Genomic DNA, 6,002 nt, shown 5'->3' with positions numbered 1-6,002 from the left:
CTGTTTCTTTCTTATTTTTGTGAGAAAACATGGGATGGAACATGGGGACCCAGCCAGGCACAGTGGCTCACACCTATAATCCCAGCACTTTGGGAAGTGAAGGTGAGAGGATCACTTGAGGTTAGGAGTTCGAGACCAACCTGGGCAACATAGCAAGACCCTCTGTACAAAACAAAAACAAACATGGGGACTGTATATAAAACCCGGGGAGTGAATTGGAGTTACTGTTAAAAACATAATGAAAAGCCCTGTTGTTTTGTCTCCTATCATTAATGCATACTTTGGTTCCTTAATCAGGCACAGGTTTGATTGTTTGTAATGCATCCAATGAAGCAAACAGGGAGAAACATACATAATGCTGCTGTCTCACAGGAGTCAGAGAGCCCACTGTTAGGAAAAAACCTCCCTTATAAAAACAAAACACAAAGAATTATCTAAATCATTTCGGTCTAGAAGTTCAAGACCATCCTGGGCAATATAGTGAGATTCCCATCTCTTTAAAAAAAAAAAAAACAAAAAAAAACCTGGACAGAAGGAGCAACTATACAGTTGTCCTATATTCTTCCACCTTCCCTTGGTTTTATTTCTCTTGCTTCCCGAATGAGAAGTCCCTGAGATACACCTTCACTTCTCTTGAAAGTATTGATTCAAGTTTAGACAAATATCTCCCCTCTTGTTGAGAGAATTCCTTATATGTAAAAATACCAAGATATTCTTGATATTTAGTAGGCACTCAAATATTTGTCTCCTCTTTTTTAGCATAATTAAACCAGACTGATGTTTACATTTGAATATTATCAGCACAACCATTTTAATCTCTCTTTCCTTAGCTACTTGTTCTACACAAGAGTCTAGGGTAGGGGTATGTACAGTGATAAAGATTGAATTAGTGAGAAATTTTGTCTTCTGTTTGGGAAGCTGGATTGTAGTGTTGATTTTCTGACTTCTGGTAATTCTGAAACAGAGAAATTTACTTTTGAGAAAAAAGATTTTACTTTTGAAGAAAAAAATCCCCAAAATATATGCAGCATAAAAGTGTTTCTGCTTTTGAAAATCCCAACCAAAGCAACAAAGGCTGAGCTTCAAAACCCCTTCTCCTAAAGTAGCAATTTGGCCCTTGCATGTGCCTAACTTAGTTCCTTGTTTCCATCAAACAGTCATAATCTTCTTTGCTACCACACAGAAAACATCTTGAGAATCTGGTCTTGGCCCTACGCAAATTCTCAAGGGTCTCTGGTCCACATCTCCCAGACTTCTAAGGTCCTTCTTGGTTCATGTTCCTCTAAGAGACATGCTAACTCAGGCAATTACAAAGACAGTACTGATCACCAGAATGAATGATCTAGGCCCAGATTCAAAAATTTTTTGCAAAACTTCATGGGTACCTTTCATTTATGATATATTTTGTGGTAAATCAGAAATTACTAGATTATCTGGTCAATCTTATCTCAGAAATCCCTGTGGTGCTTCATTAGGCAATCTGAGCTGCTGATCAGCACAAAACCCTGCACTGTCTGAGTTTATCTTCCAGCCAGAAGCAAACAATTTACACTTTGTTATTTTAGCTTGTCTGGATTTATCTTAGATAAATGAGCCATTTTTGTTAGGATTTTTTTTAAATATATAAAGTAGTTCCATTATAATTTTTGTGGACTCAAATATCAAGTCCACACATGTAAGGAATCATAAACAGATTTCCAGTGACTGTCACCACCACCCCAAGGCAGTAATTTTGCTCAGCTCTGCCTTTATAGATCCACAGTTTAACCATTCAACAACCGCTTGACAGCCTGAGCAGCAGGCTCTATGCTAAATGCTAGGACCGCAGTAAGACCCAGAGCCCGACTCCAGTTGCTCAGACACTAAAGGAGACTATTATTAATGTGAAAAGTGCTTTGACTCCATAAGCACGGACACATAGTTGGAGCTGTGTGCATTATGGGAGCACATAGGAGAACTTCTGGGAGAAAGTGATAGCCAAGCTTAAACCTGGAGAGAAAGGGAAAGCCAAGCAAAATACAGAGAGCAGTGTACCAGACGGTGGGGACGCTGTGCTCAAAGACCTAGAGGCCAGAGGGTGGGACACTGCAGATGGTTGAGGAGGCCAAGACAGCACACAAAAGCATACCAAAAGATGGGCTAGGCAGACCAGATAATAAAGGACCTTTTTAAACCTGCACTTGATCCTGAACACAGCAGAGAGCCATAGAAAGGTTTCAGCAAGAGTGTTCCATACAGTGTTGGAATGATTCACTCAGCAACATGGAAGATAGACCAGAAAGGGCAAGTCCAGAGGCCAACAAAAAGCTTAGCCTCAGAGTTCTTTTTTTAATACCCAAGAATACTATTTCCTTTCATTTTACTTACTGTTTTGAACTTTTCTCTAGAACGCTCTTTCTGTTCCCCCACAATGTTGTCTGTCTGCATGGTAAACCCAAGACTGGTCTCTTGAGTCCTGGTCACAGTCTGAATGTTGCCAAGCAAACTGGGAAGGCTGCCCCATGGATACCTGGCTTCTTACCACTGTCCTTTCATTCTAGGTTTGCTAGCCAATCTCTAGGAACCCAGCATGGTCTTGCACCCCTCCCACCAGGTTTCCAGATGCTAAGCATGTCATGTTTGCACTTGGGTTCTCATCTGCATGAGTGACGGTTTTACCCTCTCTTTCCTTGACTTTATCCCTGTCCTACACTAGTGTCTAGGGTAGGGGTATGTACAGTGATAAAGACAGGGATAGTGGGAAATGCAGTCTTCTGTTTGGGAAGCTGGATTGTAGTGTGGATTTTCTAACTCCTTGTGGTAATTAAATTCTGAAACACAGTTTTTAGACCTTTTCTAAAATCTTACTGTTGAAGTCAGCTTCATATATTTCACTTTTTTTTTTTTTTTTTTTTTTTTTTTTGAGACAGTCTCACTCTGTAGCCCAGGCTGGAGTGCACTGGTACGATCTCTACTCACTTCAGCTTCCACCTCCCAGGTTCAGGTGATTCTTGTACCTCAGCCTCTCAAATAGCTGGTACTACAGGTGCACGCCACCATGCCCTGCTAATTTTTGTATTTTTTAGTAAAGATGGGGTTTTGCCATGTTGTCCTGGCTAGTCTCAAACTCCTGGCCTCAAACACCTGACCTCAGATCTGCCTGCCTCAACCTCCCAAAGTGTTGTGATTGCAGGCGTGAACCACCATGCCTATCCTATTTCACTATTAAGTACTGTCTTCCTATGATATTAATGACTTATTTGTTTCAAGCAGAGGTTCTGAACATTTTTTGTACCACTGAACTTTTTGGTGATCCAGTGAAGCCTGTGGATCCCTCTCATAGCAAGGTTTTCAAATGCGTAAAACTGAATATAAAGGATTACCAAGGAAACTGATCATATTCAAATAAGGTGAAGATACTTTTCAAAATGTTATGATACAGTAACATGTACTTTATTAACATGGAATAAGATTGCATGGTGGTTCTAAAACTACTGTAATTTCAAATTAATATTTTGAAATATCTAATAACTGTAATATATCTAAATGTTTCATTTCTACCATTGACAAAGTCACAGGTACTCTGACCCTACTGTGGACTGTTTCCTATATTCATAATCGAAGGAAATGTATATTTCAGTTAGAAGTTGGTGAAAAGAAAGATTTAAAATTTTTCCTATTCAAGTTCACCAAACCCCTGGTTTAGAGGTTGTTTTAATTTTACTTTTATAATTTTAAGAGTAAATGATGGCCGGGTGCTGTGGCTCAAGCCTGTAATCCCAGCACTTTGGGAGGCCGAGGTGGGCGGATCACAAGGTCAAGAGATTGAGACCATCCTGGTCAACATGGTGAAACCCCGTCTCTACTAAAAATAAAAAAAAAAATATTAGCTGGGCATGGTGGCGCGTGCCTGTAATCCCAGCTACTCAGGAGGCTGAGGCAGCAGAATTGCCTGAACCCAGGAGGCAGAGGTTGTGGTGAGCCGAGACCGCGCCATTGCACTCCAGCCTGGGTAACAAGAGCAAAACTCCGTCTCAAAAAAAAAAAAAAAAAAAAAAGAGTAAATGATTTTGTTTTCTTGTTCAATTATAAATTATTTGGGCTTATTTTGCTGCCTCTTTTCTGCTTTTTATGCTCAAATTGTTTTTGCAGTGTTAGAACAGCAATAATTGAAGACTCGGGTGGAAAAAAATAAGCACCCGATTGAAAATGAAAGGTTTCAACGAAAGCTCTTAATAATGTTACCTCCAGGTGCATCATCATGCCACCATTACTGGAGCTCCAAATCTGTAAATTTCTTTATGCTTAAGTATGTAAACTTTAATAAAACTTGGATCATCTGCATTAAACAATAACCTATCTTGTAAAAGTGGCTACGTAGGTAATTCACAATGGGGTTTGTTTGTTGAATCCCCATGACATTTGCAAAGCCCTTTGTAGCACTCTTGTGTCATCTTAAATGGATTCTTATAACATCCATCTTTGGATTAAAGACTTAAGTATAAAACCCAAAACTATAAAAACCCTGGAAGACAACCTAGGCAATACCATTCAGGACATGGACAAAGGCAAAGATTTCATGATGAAAACACTAAAAGCAATTGCAATAAAAGCAAAAATTGATAAATGGGATCTGATTAAACCAAAGAGCTCTGCACAGTGAAAGAAGCTATCAACAGAGCAAACAGACAACCTTCAGAATTGGAGAAAATGCCAACTATGCATTTGACCAAGGTCTAATATCTAGCATCTATAAGGAAATTAGACAAAAAAAAATTTACAAAAAAAAAAACTATTAAAAAGTAGTCCATGGACATGAACAGACACGTCTCAAAAGAATATGTACATGCCACAAACAAGCATACAAATAAAAGCTCAACATCACTATCATTAGAGAAATGCAAATCAAAACCACAATGACTCATACCAGTCAGAGTGACTATTATTAAATGGTCAAAAAAGATGCTGGTGAGGTTGTGGAGAAAAAAGAATGCTTATGCACTGTTGGTGGAAGTGTAAATTAGTTCAACCATTGTGGAAGACAGTGTCTTCCTTGAAGACCTAAAATGCTAAAGTCTGAGATACCATTCAACCCAGCAATTCCATTCCTGGGGTATATACCCAAAGGAACATAAATCGTTCTATTATGAAGACACATGCACGCATATGTTTATTGCACCACTATTCAGAATAGCAAAGCCATGGAATCAATCCAAATGCCCATCAGTGACAGACTGGATAAAGAAAATGTGGTACAGATACACTATGGAATACTATGCAGCCATAAAAAAGAACAAGTTTGTGTCCTTTGCAGGGACATGGATGGAGCTGGAGGCCATTATCCTTAGCAAACTAACAGGAACAGAAAATCAAACACCACATGTTCTCACTTATAAGTGGGCCATCTAGGAAAGCAGGATGGGGTTTAACACATATATTGTATAGTTGAGAAAACAGAGAGGTGAGTCAGCCAGCCAGGATCCCAGACTTGTGGGAGGGACAGGGAAGGAGTGATTTATGCTGAGGCAGTGTCTGGGCCTCTCCTCTAGGCAGGTCTAGAAGCAGATCTCTCAGGTGCCTAGGTCAATCTCTGTAATGGGAAACAGACCAAGGCATCCAGAAACTATTCCACCCTTAAAGGATGCAGAGCCCTTTCACATATGTGCACTCACTTAATCCCAGACACCACTCTTTGAATTGAGTATTCTTATCTTCATGTTTCAAATAAGGAAACAGAATGAGAGAGTCTGAAGCTTGCCACCTTCAACTAGATAGGTCTTAATTTGGCAGAGTCAGGATGAAAACCCAGGTCGGTCTGACTCAAGCTCGGGTTTGCTGATTTCCTGTCCACAGCCAGGCTAAGGTTGAGACACAGAACATAAAGAATATAGGTATAGCAAAGACAAGGAAGGCTTCTGGGCAAGAACGATGGATTTCGAAAGCTAAAGGAGCCAGCAGAAGTCATCCTAAGAAGTGACAAGCACAGACTGGGAAAGATATTTATAACCCAGGTAACAAGTGAT

Source organism: Saimiri boliviensis, chromosome 11, assembly GCF_048565385.1.
Source record: "Saimiri boliviensis isolate mSaiBol1 chromosome 11, mSaiBol1.pri, whole genome shotgun sequence".
NCBI classification, from domain to species: Eukaryota; Metazoa; Chordata; class Mammalia; order Primates; family Cebidae; genus Saimiri; species Saimiri boliviensis.
This window is presented reverse-complemented; position numbering follows the sequence as displayed.